At 44.8% G+C, this 14,552-nt stretch overlaps 1 protein-coding gene across 1 annotated transcript in view; it reads left to right on the forward strand.

Moving 5' to 3' along the window:
- Positions 1–14,552, forward strand: part of LOC311284210 (CMRF35-like molecule 5) — a 125,182-nt gene that overhangs the window by 71,311 nt on the left and 39,319 nt on the right. The gene's annotated exons all lie outside the window — the stretch shown is intronic.

The following is a 14,552-nucleotide window of genomic DNA, read 5'->3' on the forward strand; positions in this document are numbered from 1 at the left end:
GTTTCAGAGTCAGTGTCGCCAGATCTGAGTAACAAAACTAACCTCTTAGTAATAAAACTGAGACTGGTGTCTCAAACCTTCACTAATGGCTTTCCTGAGCTGTGAAATGAAAGACAGTAGGCATCTACTGTAAAATTATGAGACTTTTACAATTGAAATGTTGCGAATATATTTTTTTACATTTTTTACCAAGAAACATTGTTTGAATGGCCGTCAATGGAGAAAGATGCTGTTGAAGCCGTATAGTGTAGTTTCAACATCTACCAGCAGGGGTTAATGGGGTTAATATGACATCTACCAGCAGGGGTTAATGGGGTTAATATGGCATCTACCAGCAGGGGTTAATGGGTTAATATGACATCTACCAGCAGGGGTTAATGGGTTAATATAATATGACATCTACCAGCAGGGGTTAATGGAGATAATATGACATCTACCAGCAGGGGTTAATGGGTTAATATGACATCTACCAGTAGGGGTTAATGGGGTTAATATAACATCTACCAGCAGGGGTTAATGGGTTAATATGACATCTACCAGCAGGGGTTAATGGGTTAATATGACATCTACCAGCAGGGGTTAATGGGTTAATATGACATCTACCAGCAGGGGTTAATGGGTTAATATGACATCTACCAGCAGGGGTTAATGGAGATAATATGACATCTACCAGCAGGGGTTAATGGGGTTAACATGACATCTACCCGCAGGGGTAAATGGGTTAATATGACATCTACCAGGAGGGGTTAACGGGTTAATATGACATCTACCAGCAGGGCTTAATGGGTTAATATGACAACTACCAGCAGGGGTTAATGGGTTAATATAATATGACATCTACCAGCAGGGGTTATTGGGTTAATATGACATCTACCAGAAGGGGTTAATGGAGTTAATATGACATCTACCAGCAGGGGTTAATGGAGTTAATATGACATCTACCAGCAGGGGTTAATGGGGTTAACATGACATCTACCAGTAGGGGTTAATGGGTTAATATGACATCTACCAGCAGGGGTTAATTGGTTAATATGACAACTACCAGCAGGGGTTAATGGGTTAATATAATATGACATCTACCAGCAGGGGTTAATGGGTTAATATAATATGACATCTACCAGCAGGGGTTAATGGAGTTAATATGACATCCAGGGCTGGACTGGCCATCGGGCATACCGGGCATTTTCCCCGTGGGCCGACGTGCTTTTTGGGCCGATACATCTCATACTCATACATACATTTTATTATTATTATTATTATTTTTATTTTTTTTAATGGCCCATAAAATGTGTACATCGGCGGCCCATTCGTTTTGTTTTGTTTTGCTTAATTGGCGGCGCTGGGTTTGTGCTGGTGTAATGCATTGGTCAAAAAAAGTCAGCGTTAGTTTTTTATGTTGGCAATAAAAGATATTTTGTAAATTTTACTCATTTTAAATGGTTAACTTTTAAGGAATTAATTTGATTAATTATTACTCAATTCTAATTTGTTAAATTTAATTAATAATATTGCTTGTAATCTGTTGCCTCAATTTTATTGATTAGATATTAATAAAATCGATGTATTCTTTTTTACAGTGCACAGTGATGAATCCAAAAAACAAGCTATAATCTGCATTGGCATAGCAATACCAGTGTTTCTCACAGGATTTTTGGTAAAACTGTGGTGGGTGGACCTCGGGTCCTTCTAGGGGTGTTCGGGGGCAGGCTCCCCCGTAAGAAAATTTTGTGCATTTTAATGTTAAATTCATCAATCTGGTGCACTTTGAGAGTTCAAAATTAAAAGCTCCAACCCATATTCAGTGTGCAAATTAAACAAAGAAAAATTCAAACCTCTTTTAGTTACAGTGTCTATTTACATTACACCTACTACATAATAATAGTTATAATATTAATCCAATGACAGTAATATCCATATTTTGTAAAACAAATGCACTAAAAAATAAAGGAAACTTTCATAATTAGTTTTGTACCAATTTCTACACTTGAAAGAGGTAAGCACATGATCTTTTATTTTGACGCAAACTGCATCAAGCTTTTATTTTGGCGGAAAACATGGTTTACAAACGCCTCTCATTAAATTTCTAGAGTATAGTTCAACTGTATTAATAAATGTCAAATTTTTACTTATTTCATCTGTTAACTCTCACTCGTTCCTATACTCACTCATTACATGGCATTAGTGATTTTAAGGAATAGAAGTATGCATATATTTAAGGGCGTGCAAAGATGGGTGGTGTTTATGATCATATAGTGGGCCAGTCTGGGCCAAAATGCCACGGCCGATTTTTTTTCCGACGCGGTGGAGAGCTTTGCCCAAGAGTTCTCCGCCGCCCAGAAGCAGTCGGAAGCAATACGGCATGTCCTGCACAGGAAACGGGCTGCTGCTGGCCCGTCTACTGTTGCCGTAGAGCCTCCGGCTACTTCCCGTCGCCGAGGACGTCCTCCTGCGCCAGCTCCACCTTCAGGACAGCAGTCTAACCCTGGAGGCCGGAAGTCTGGTTGCAAGAGGACGGTCCAGCCCGCTCAGGCGCCCCCGGCCCCTTCCCGTAAAAGGAAGGGAGGGAAGCGTTCCTGAGACGGGCGACCTGAGGGAGGTTCGGTATGCTGCTCTTCGGGAGGGTGCCTCTGCACACCTCCTTCCCCCGGGGGAGGGCCGGGCGGAGAATTTTTCGTTCCCTTTTCTTTCTGTTCCGCCGCTGACCGGGTAGAAGAGCAGTTTCTACCTTCTCCTTCAGGTCATCCATGGTCGAGACTGGTGGGCACACAGTCTCCTCCACCCAAGAGGGCCAGAATGGCAGTGGATGCCGTCTCCGAGCGGCATCGCTCCCGTTCCCCTCTTCCCAGTCTGCGGATAGCAGCGACGCAGCCTCAGATGCGTCGCTCCTGTCTGCGGTTGGGCCCGGAGGCACAGAGACCGGTTCTCGAGGAGGCAGGGCCTCGTTCCACGTCTCTCCCCCTTCCCTCGCCACTGGGCAGCCCGCAGCAGAATGCCCACGGGCCTTCTCTGCCGTCTGCCCACCGGCGGAAACAGGTTGGCGTCAAGTTCCACGCCCAGACCCCGCTTTCGGTCGCTACAATGCCACCGGAGCCGGGTCCCTGTCTTCCGCCTCGCTGCCCCGCCGCGGGTACGCCGGTGGGTCGAGTGGGCTCGTTGGGACGGTTTCTGGAGGCCTGGCTAGAGCTTCCAACTCCGTCCCAGTGGCTCATCCGTACCATCCAGTTCGGCTATGCAATTCAATTTGCACGCCGGCCTCCCAAGTTCAGGGGCGTCCACTTCACCTGTCTGCGGTCAGTGGCAGGGGCATCCCCTGTCTTGCGGAAAGAGATCGACGTCCTGCTGGCGAAGGACGCGATCGAGCCGGTCCCTCCTGCCGAGATGAGGTCCGGGTTTTACAGCCCATACTTCATTGTACCCAAGAAAGGCGGTGGGTTACGACCAATCCTGGACCTGCGAGTTTTGAATCGGGCCCTGCACAAACTCCTGTTCAAAATGCTCACGCAGAAGCGCATTTTCGAATGCATCCATCCCTAGGATTGGTTTGCAGCGATCGACCTGAAGGACGCGTACTTTCACGTCTCGATTCTTCCTCGACACAGACCGTTTCTACGGTTTGCGTTCGAGGGTCGAGCGTATCAGTACAAAGTCCTACCCTTCGGGCTGGCTCTGTCGCCCCGTGTCTTCACGAAAGTCGCGGAGGTGGCCATTGTTCCCATGAGAGAACAAGGCGTTCGCATTCTCAACTATCTCGACGACTGGCTCATTCTAGCTCACTCGCGAGATGTGTTGTGCGATCACAGGGACATGGTGCTCCGGCACCTCAGTCTGTTGGGGCTTCAGGTCAACTGGGACAAGAGCAAACTCTGCCCCGTGCAGAGGATCTCTTATCTCGGTATGGAACTGGACTCGGTCGCCCAGACTGCGCGCCTCACAGAGGAGCGCGTCCAGTCAGTGCTCACCTGCCTCAAGTCCTTTCGAGGCAGGACAGCGGTTCCACTGAAACAGTTTCAGAGGCTCCTGGGGCATATGGCAGCCGCAGCCGCAGTAACGCCGCTCGGCCTGTTACATATGAGACCGCTTCAGCGCTGGCTTCACGATCGAGTGCCGGGGTGGGCGTGGCAGAGCGGTACGCTCCGGATCAAAGTTACCCCGCGCTGCCGCCAAACCTTCTTCCCATGGTCGGACCCTGGGTTTCTACGGGCCGGAGTGCCCCTAGTCCAGGTTTCCAGGCATGCTGTGGTGTTCACGGATGCCTCTGCCATGGGTTGGGGGGCCAAGTACAACGGGCATGCAGTCTCGGGTCTGTGGACGGGGCCCCAGCTGCATTGGCACATCAACTGCCTGGAGTTGCAAGCAGTACGTCTAGCTTTGTGTCGCCTCAAGGGGTTTCTCAGACACAAGCATGTACTGGTCCGTACGGACAGCACTGCGACCGTTGCGTACATCAACCATCAGGGTGGTCTACGCTCCCGTCGTATGTCGCGACTCGCCTCCCACCTCCTCCTATGGAGTCAGAAGCATCTGAGGTCGCTTCGTGCCGTTCATGTTCCAGGGGAGCTCAACCGTGTGGCAGACGAGCTCTCACGGCTGCCTCCCCTGCCAGGAGAATGGCGACTCCATCCCGGTCCAGCTGATTTGGAGTGTTTTCGGAGTCGCACAGGTAGACCTGTTTGCTTCTCCGGACACGACCCATTGCCAGTGGTTTTACTCCCTGACCGAGGGGACCCTCGGCATGGACGCCCTGGCTCACAGCTGGCCCCGGGACCTGCGCAAGTATGCGTTTCCCCCAGTGAGCCTTCTTGCACAGACCCTGTGCAAGGTCAGGGAGGACGAGGAGCAGGTCCTTCTAGTGGTGCCGTATTGGCCCACCAGGACTTGGTTCACGGAACTCATGCTCCTCGCGACAGCCCCTCCTTGGCCGATTCCTCTGAGGAAGGACCTCCTTTCTCAGAGATGGGGCACCCGCGTCCAGACCTCTGGAAACTCCATGTCTGGTCCCTGGACGGGACGCGGAGGTTCTAGGTGGCCTACCACAGGCAGTGGTAGACACCATCACTTCTGCTAGAGCCCCCTCTACGAGGCGCCTCTATGCTTTGAAGTGGAACCTGTTCGTCGATTGGTGTTCCTCCCGTCAGGAGGACCCCCGAACTTGCCCGATCAGGGTCGTGCTTTCCTTTCTGCAAGATGGGTTGGAGCGAAGGCTGTCTCCCTCCACCCTCAAAGTGTATGTCGCTGCAATAGCAGCGCATCACGATTGAATTGGGATTACCTCAGGGACTGGCATATCCAAAATCCACTGTGCGGGTCTTGCGGAACAGCAGTGTGATTCCCTAGCTAGCTCCCACAACTTATTCAAGAAACTGCTGCAGGGTATCTTAGCTGGGTGCTGGAAGGGGCCAGCACCATGGCGTTTTACTAGGGATCCCAATTCGTCAGGGAACTCCCCCGACGACACGTTGGAGTTCCCAGGACGAAAGGGAACGTCTCGGTTACGTATGTAACCCTCGTTCCCGGAGACGTGTCGTCCCGTCGCCATGTTGCTGTACCTTCGCGGAGGACTGGACACTGTTCGGCTCCTCAGCGAAAAGCATTGCGCAATGTTTACTTCCGTTTTTTATACCCGCGCTGGTAGGCGGGTCGCGGAATGCAAATCTTGCATGCCAATCTCCATTGGCTCGTTTTTATTCTCTCGAAGGCAATTGGCTCCCTAGCGTGATCCCAATTCGTCAGGGAACTCCCCCGACGACACATCTCCGTTCCCTGTACTCAGGGAACGAGGGTTACATACGTAACCGAGACGTTTTCTGGGCCCTGGAGGTGTTCTGACATGCTCTGACATTTGTGCTTATTTCTGTTACTTGTGACATTTTCATGGCTAAAGTCTGATTACACTGTATTCAGCACTAACTCTGCTACAATAATATATCAGCAGCATGTATTTAAAAGTTTGTAGTTTTGAGATAATGACATTTATGCGTGGTTTGTGAAAATACAAAAAAAAAATCTCACTGAAATAAGGTCATGAAACCCATACTGATTATTTCTTCACAAGACTTTTTAAAATTGTATGACGTAGCCTAGAATATTTGCTCTAAAACTATGTGAAAATCACCCTGACTGCTCATTCAGAGAAGACAATATATTGATTTAAAAATTTTACGACGTGTTTTGTGTGATAAAGCTTTATGCGGGAGGGGCGGATCACCTCATTACTATGTAAGCTTTCCACACCTGAGAAAGACAAAGACACTCCCTAATGGCCCTATTAGGAGCTTATCAGGGCCCATCATTCTGACCAACCTTGCACAAAGAATGAGGAGATTTAAAAAAGAATGGCTTTTAAAATTGTTTGGATTTATTTACAACACAACATAATCCAAAGATACACAACAAAAAAAGCACTTATTGATAACAATGATCCAAAGAAAGAGACCTTTGTGCCATTCCTAAAAACATTGTACATACCTTTCATTTCCAAGGTGTTTGATTTTCACTTTACCATGTTCATGTACAGAGACATGTACTGTGAATGTTGAAGTCAGCAGGACTCAGTGGCATCTGGGCCCTGAAAAAAAAAAAAGTGAACATACTGATATCAAGAGAAAGGCCGGCACGATTTTGGGAATACATTTTAGATTTTTCTGGTTAAAATTGCTTTTTAAAATTCACAGAATACACACACACACACTCACACAAATGTTTCCAACAATATATTATATAATGAACACCAGGTTTGTTGTGCCTTGTAGTTATAGGCTATGCGCAGTGCTGCATAAAATAATAACAATATAGCAGCCTATATAAATTGTCAAAAAGATTTCAGTAACAACAAAGCTAGAGAAAAATATATTGATTATCATGTTACTTCAAATATTTCCATTCGTTATGATGATATGAAATGAGATAATAGTAAATACATGAAGCCGTTTGGAGCTTTTTGCTTTTCCAAAATATGATGCATTCAAACGCGATCGCGATCAAAAATATGATACATTCAAACGCGATCGCGATCAAAAATATGATACATTCAAACGCGATCGCGCTCAAAAATATGATACATTCAGATGCGATCGCGATCAAAAATATGATACATTCAAACGCGATCGCGCTCAAATATAAAACATTATGGTTAGGCCTACCATATACATATCTACGTTTGAGCAGATATCCACAAACACAGTAACAGTAAACATGGGTCTAAATATTATAATATTCACCATATATCTAGCAACAGTTCAACTGCAATGTGAAATTTATGCAACAATAACAAACTAATATGTAAGAATTTCTTACCTTATCTTTCTTGTCTTCAAATCGTGTTCTTCTTCTGGGGTAAAGCCGATGTAAGCTCACGGTGCATCTTTCAAACTCTACGAAAAGCAGAGACTGATGAAGTGTTTTGTTTTTGAGGTAATGAGCGCGTTCGCGTTCCATGTGGAGATTTGCATGTGAATATCTTTTGCGCGAGTAGGCGTGGTCAAATTAAAACTAATTAGGAAGCGTTTGAGAAGCTGGACATCTTGTTGGTTTCATACAAATTACTTAAACAGAGAATATTTGTTTTCAGTTTGAATCCGATCATTTAAAAGTACACACTTAAATGTTTATAAAGGTATATGGCTCATAAATGTGTGACAAGTATTCGCTGAGTTTTGTTTCAGTTTATAGACGTGCTCAAGAAAAAAAAGTTCACCGCGACGGAGAGGCAGAACGCACACCCTGTTTATTTTCTTTATTTTTCAAAAGCACAATGTTTTGATTTGATTGTAAGTGGACACATACAAAAGTAGAAATATCACAGATTCTTTTTTTATATTTCTTTTTTCTGTATGACCATAAATGATGGAGTAATTTAAGTTTAAAGTGCTACAATAAAGAAAATCCAGCAAAACGCGCGGGCGCGTTTTTCGACCTCAGAGGGTTAAAAGCAAATATCTCCCTTTGCTTTGAACTTTGAGCGTTGTAACTTTGCAGATGTTGTTTATGCTCAAACAACAACATTACACACTAACTCACTGTAAAACCTAACAGTAATATTAACTAAATACAATTGAGTTCACAGCACTCAAATATTACCGAAACTTGAATGACTGAAACAGAACTCAAACTGAATGAATTATAGAACATTTCTAGATACCAGAATGATAATTGTATAATTAAGGGATTAATTAAGTGATGATTGAGCATTAGTGATGAGCACCTGCTGTTAACAAGCAGAATCACTGAAGGAAAGAGAAACACAAGAATTACAATTGACTTCCAGCCACAGATGAAATCAACTGGAGATAAAAGAAGACATTAAATATCTCAAGATCTCAGCAGAGGAGGATTAAACAACTCCACGAACAGCATTACAAGCTTTACTTATTACTAACCAGACTGACTTTATTATTGCCATTCGTCTACAGAAGTTCTTATTAGAATTAACAAAGGTTTAGAAGTTGATGATTTGAGTTTCATTTAAATCACCATGATGGAGATCAGCGTTTACTTTAGTTGAGCTCTTGACCCTTGACTTTTGCACTTAAGATTTTCTTTGGCTGCTATAATTGAGTGTTTATAAAACATATTTGTTATGGCACAAAAGGCAAGGAAAAGTCTGATTGGGTGTTGATGGTGAAGGACTGATGATGACAATCATCATTTAGTGACTTGATTCACTGATTTCATTCAGAGTCTGATCTCTGATTAAAAGGGCAGCGTATTAGTTTCACTCAAAACTGTGACTCTACAGCATAAGAGTTAGCCATGTTGTGACCATCAGATAATATGAAGGATTTTACAAATAGTTGTGCACAAAAAGGTTCACAGAAAAGGTATTGCATTACTAAGACTCACACAGACATCAAGAATCAGCATATGAATCTCAACAATGGTGACCATTAAAAAAATGATGCATGCTGGGTACTAGCATAATACAAAACTTATTCATGGCTCCCAGCATGCATTGCGGCATAAATAATTTTTTAATGGTCACCATTGTTGAGATTCATATGCTGATTCTTGATTACTGTGTAAGTCAGCATTGTACCATCGAGGTTTTTAAAATCTGATTGTCACAACAATGGGCCTAACAGCAGAATCAGTTCTATTATAATGAGTAATACAAGTAATACATCACCTGTCTAATCAGAGATTAGGCTCTGGAAAACATCAGAGAATCAAGTTTACAAAATTATGTTTTTTATTATCTTAACACAACCACATGCTCATATTTTCTTTTGGCGTATGTGCCATAACAAATGTGTTTTATAAACACTCAGTTACAGCAGCCAGAGGGAAAACTGGTGTTATAAAGTCAAGGGTCAAGAGCCCAACTAAAGCAAACACTGATCACTATCATGGTGTCTTTAAATGAAACTCAATAAATCATTATCATCTAACCCTCTGTTCATTCTCAATAACAACTTCTGTAGACGCATGACAAAAGTCAAACTGTTTAGTAATAAGTGAAGTTGGTAATGCTGTTTGTGTAGTGGTTTAATCCTCCTCTGCTGAGATCTTTAGAGATTTAAACGTCTTTTATCTTGAGTTGATTTCATCTAAGGCTGTGGTTGGAAGTCAGTTGTAGTTCTTGTGTTTCTCTTTCCTTCATTGATTCTGCTTGTTAACAGCAGGTGTTAATCACTAATGCTCAATAATCACTTAATTAATCACTTAATTTATTGACTGCAATGTATATCTACTTTTAGTAAACTCAACTGAAATAAGTTCAGAGTACTCATAACTATTGTTTTTATAAACTTAATTGAATTGAGGCAATCGGTTTCCTCAAATTAAATGAGTTAGCTTAACTTGTTTGGTTTTACAGTGAATTAAGGCAATCGGTGTCCTCAAATGTAATAAGTTAGCTTAACTTATTGAATTTGACTTTGTATTATTGTTTTAGCGGACTCGATTAAAATAAGTTCAGAGTACTCATAACTATTGTTTTTATAAATTTAATTGAATTAAGGCAATCGGTTTCCTCAAATGAAATGAGTTAGCTTAACTTGTTGGGTTTTACAGTGTATATATATATAATATTATTTATCCTTTTGATAGTATTGCACTTTAAATAAAGAGTGATGTTGATTTTTGTAAAAAAACACGATTATTTTCTGTGAATGTGAATATGAAAGATGTTGCCCACTGATGGAGAGTATAGAAAACCTGTAATAAAGTGTTTAAATTGAAATTAACAAATGGACACTGAAACATGATTACACTAGGGAAATGTTTTATTGTTTTGTACAATTGAAATTTGTAATAAAGAGACATCGATTTGGAGACGAAGATGACGGTTCGCTCTTTCACTCACTAACTCTGTGATTCTGTTTTCCAGGGCTTTCATCTATGAGAGTTGAGAGTAGTGAACCCCAATAAGAAAAATAAAAAAAATCATTTGTTACTCCATATTATGGCAAGCCGTTTTAACTTTTATTCATTTAAAGGATATGAATTCTTGATATCAACAATTCAGTTTACTATGGCAAGCCGTTTTAACTTTTATTCATTTCCAGGATATGAATCCTTGATATCAACAATTCAATTTTCACTAGTTAAAATGATAATTCTTGATATCAGGAATTAGATTTCTACTAGTAAAAAAAAAAAAAAAATTGATATCAGGAATTACATTTCAACTAGTAAAAATGTTCATTCTTGATATCAACAATTGAATTTTAACTAGTAAAAACTATAATTCTTGATATTAACAAATGAATTTCAACTAGTAAAAACTATAATTCTTGATATTAACAATTTATATCCTGGGAATGGCAATAGGCAAGCCGTTTTGACTTTTAATCATTCGCAGGATATGAATCCTTGATATCAACAACTAAATTTTCACTAGTTAAAATGATAGTTATTGATATCATGAATTAGATTTCTACTAGTAACAATGGCTATTTTTGATATCAGAAATTACATTTCCACTAGTAACAATGCTAATTCTTGATATCAGCATTTACATTGTCACTAGTTAAAATGATAATTCTTGATATCAACAATTGAATTTCTACTAGTAAAAACTATAATTGTTGATATCTGTAATTGTATTTTCACTAGTGAAATGTCACCATAGGCTGCCATTGAAAATCAATTGTTGATATCAAGAATTGATTTCTTACTAGTTGAAATTCCAGTTTCACATATCAGAAATACAATTCTTACTAGTAAAAACGTACTCGGTTACTAACGTAACCTCGGTTCTCTCTAGAAGAGGTCTCTCGTACTGCGTAAGATATCTTACGCTAGGGGGAAAATCCTTTTTCCGCGAGATATTGAAGCCAAAAATTATCCTTAATTTTGTAATAATGCAAAACGCGTTGCGGCAGCATGCAGACATAGGCGAGACAGCTCGCGCGCCTATTGGCTGCTCTGCGGCAACTGCAGCAGCCTATCGAGCGAGGCCTGGCGTGACGCCAGACCCAATCAGGGCACTTCGCGCCTGCTGCGTCACGTCCCGCCGAAATGGGCGTGGTCTAGGCCTATAAATACCGCTCGCAGGCAGCTATTATCTGGTTTTTCATCATCGAAGCAACCAGAGCGTGTGCATGCACGGCAAGATACGCAGTACTCGTTCCCTCTTCTAGAGAGAACCGAGGTTACGTTAGTAACCGAGTACGTTCTCTTACGAGAGGTCTCTCGTACTGCGTAAGATATCTTACGCTAGGGGACCCAATGCAAAACGCCGTGCATGCTGAGATCTGACACCAAAGACCCAAGGGCGAAAGCCCGGGGTACATATAGTGCACAATCACTCAGGGAACTCACAGGGAGTCCAGGAAGAGGGAGGGGCGAAGCCGCACTCTTCCACATATGGTAGCGTCGCTGAGACGCGAATTTCATCATACAGACAGGGCGGGGTACGGCCTGAACTGATGGGGGAATGTGGGTCTTACACAGTTTGCCCAGGCACATCTCGTGCTGCTACTTTTTTTACTGTCGAACATTGAGCTGTGCTCAGTAGACGCAGCATTCTGAGCTGACGCATCAGGTCAGATAATACTGGTAAACTTAGACCGACAGCAGCCTGGCCTGCAGGGCGGGAACCTCTAGGTTATAAAACCTTATAAATGTAGACGGGGAGGCCCAGCCTGCCGCCATACAAATATCTTGCAAGGCAATCCCACTTGACCAGGCCCACGAAGAGGCCATGCCTCTCGTGGAGTGACACCCAAACTCTGACACCCAACGGGCACTGCATGCCCTTGGAGGCGTATGCCAGCGCTATAGCATCAACTATCCATCTGGATAGGCTCTGTTTCGACGCGGCTAGTCCCTTAGAACGTCCGCTAAACGAAACAAAGAGCTGCTCCGTCTGTCTGAAACCAGACGAGCGAGACACATAAGCTTGTAATGCCCTGACTGGGCAGAGGAGGCTCGCGTCTCTTTCCTCATCAGGGACCGGTAGGGCTGACAGGGAAATAACCTGCGCCCTAAACGGTGTGTTGAGGGATTTCGGAACATAACCGTGCTTAGGTTTGAGTATAACTTTTGAGTCATTAGGCCCAAACTCCATGCACGCCCCGCTCACAGAGAGCGCGTGCAGATCCCCTATGTGCTTCACCGAAGCGAGAGCCAGCAAAAACACCGTCTTGAAAGACAGGTGTTTCAAATCGATTGACTGTAAAGGCTCAAATGGTGCACCTTTCATGGCTTCCAGAACCGTAGAAAGGTCCCATATGGGGACTGAGGGAGGTCTGGGAGGATTCAGTCTCTTAGCCCCTCTAAGGAAGCGGATGACTAAATCGTTCCTTCCTATTGACTGACCAAGCGTTGTTTCTGAGAACGCTGCTATAGCCGCCACATAAACTTTGAGCGTGGAGGGGGCCCTGCCCCCATCCAACAGCTCTTGTAGGAAGGAAAGCACCTCCGCCACACCACAGTCTGTGGGTGACACACCACGGGCTGTGCACCAGCCCGAAAACACTGACCATTTCGAGGAATAGAGTCGTCTCGTAGACGGAGCTCTAGCCTGCGTGATCGTGTTTAATACTCCTTCAGGGAGTCCAACATGTACCCGTTGATGGCCCAGACATGAAGGGACCACAGTTCCGGGTGAGGATGCCAGATCGAACCGTGGGCCTGTGAGAGGAGGTCTCTCCTCACTGGTACTGGCCACGGGGCAGTACTTGCTAACTGCATCACGACTGGGAACCAAGGTTGGTTTTTCCAGAACGGTGCCACCAGCAGTACTGAGCATCCTTCTTCCCTGATCCGTTCTATCACCTGAGGCAGGAGAGAGACGGGGGGAAAAGCATAGAGCGGGCGGCGGGGCCACACATGGGCCAGCGCGCTCCTGCTCTTTGAGAAAAATTCCGAAATTCCGAAAATGCCGAATTTCTTCCACAGCAGTTGGACTGTCTGTGGGTGTAGGGACCACTCGCCTGCCGGAACATTGTTCCTGGACAGTCTGTCCGGTCCTATGTTCAGGAGCCCTGGCACGTGCGCTGCTCTGAGCGAGCGCAGGTTGCACTGAGCCCATACCAGGAGGCGTTCTGCCAGCCTGTACAGGTTCTTGGACCTGAGGCCGCCCTGGCGATTTATGTAGGACACCACAGACATGTTGTCCGAACGGACCAAGACGTGGCGTCCTTTTATCTGGGGACAAAAACGCATCAGCGCGTTGTCTACTGCCAGCATTTCGAGGCAGTTTATGTGCAGGAGCTTCTCCCGTTCCGACCACTGGCCGAAGAACGGTCTGCCCTCGAGCAGCGCTCCCCATCCCGAGGTGGACGCGTCCGTGGACACCACTTTCACCCTCGAGGAAGTCCCCAGGCTTACACCTAATTGGTACCAGTCGTTCGCTCTCCAAGGTTTCAGAGCTGTGACGCACTTCTGATTGACCCTGAGGCGAAGCGAACCGGATGCCCACGCTCTGCGTGGGACTCGCGCTTTCAGCCAAAACTGCAGCGGGCGCATGCGGAGCAGGCCCAGCTGGAGCACTGACGATGCTGAGGCCATGAGACCTAGCATCTTCTGAAATTTCTTGAGCGGGACAGACGCGCCGCAGCGAAACGCGTTCGCTGTGCGCTGAATGTCTACCGCGCGCTGTGGTGATAGTCGCACTATCATGGACAGCGAGTCCAATTCTGTGCCCAGGAAAGATATCTTCTGACTGGGTAACAGAGAGCTCTTCGCCCAATTGACACTGAGACCCAAATCCTCGAGGTGATCGAGTAAAATGGTCGTGTGTTCCATGAGCACTGCGCGAGATTGCGCTAGAATCAGCCAATCGTCCAAATAGTTCAGCACTCGTATGCCTCTCATTCTGAGGGGTGCGAGCGCCGCGTCCATGCACTTCGTAAATGTACGGGGTGCCAGGGACAAACCGAATGGCAGGACTGTGTACTGATATGCCTGGCCCTCGAAGGCGAATCTCAAATATCGCCTGTGACGTGACGCTATCTGTATTTGAAAATACGCGTCTTTCAGATCTATTGACACAAACCAATCTCCTTGGCGAATCTGCACAAGGATTTGTCTGGTCGTGAGCATCCTGAACTGTCGCTTCACAAGCACTTTGTTCAGTTGCCTTAGATCTAGTATGGGTCTGAGACCCC

Source organism: Rutilus rutilus (assembly GCF_951802725.1).
Source record: "Rutilus rutilus genome assembly, chromosome: 2".
Classification (NCBI taxonomy): Eukaryota; Metazoa; Chordata; class Actinopteri; order Cypriniformes; family Leuciscidae; genus Rutilus; species Rutilus rutilus.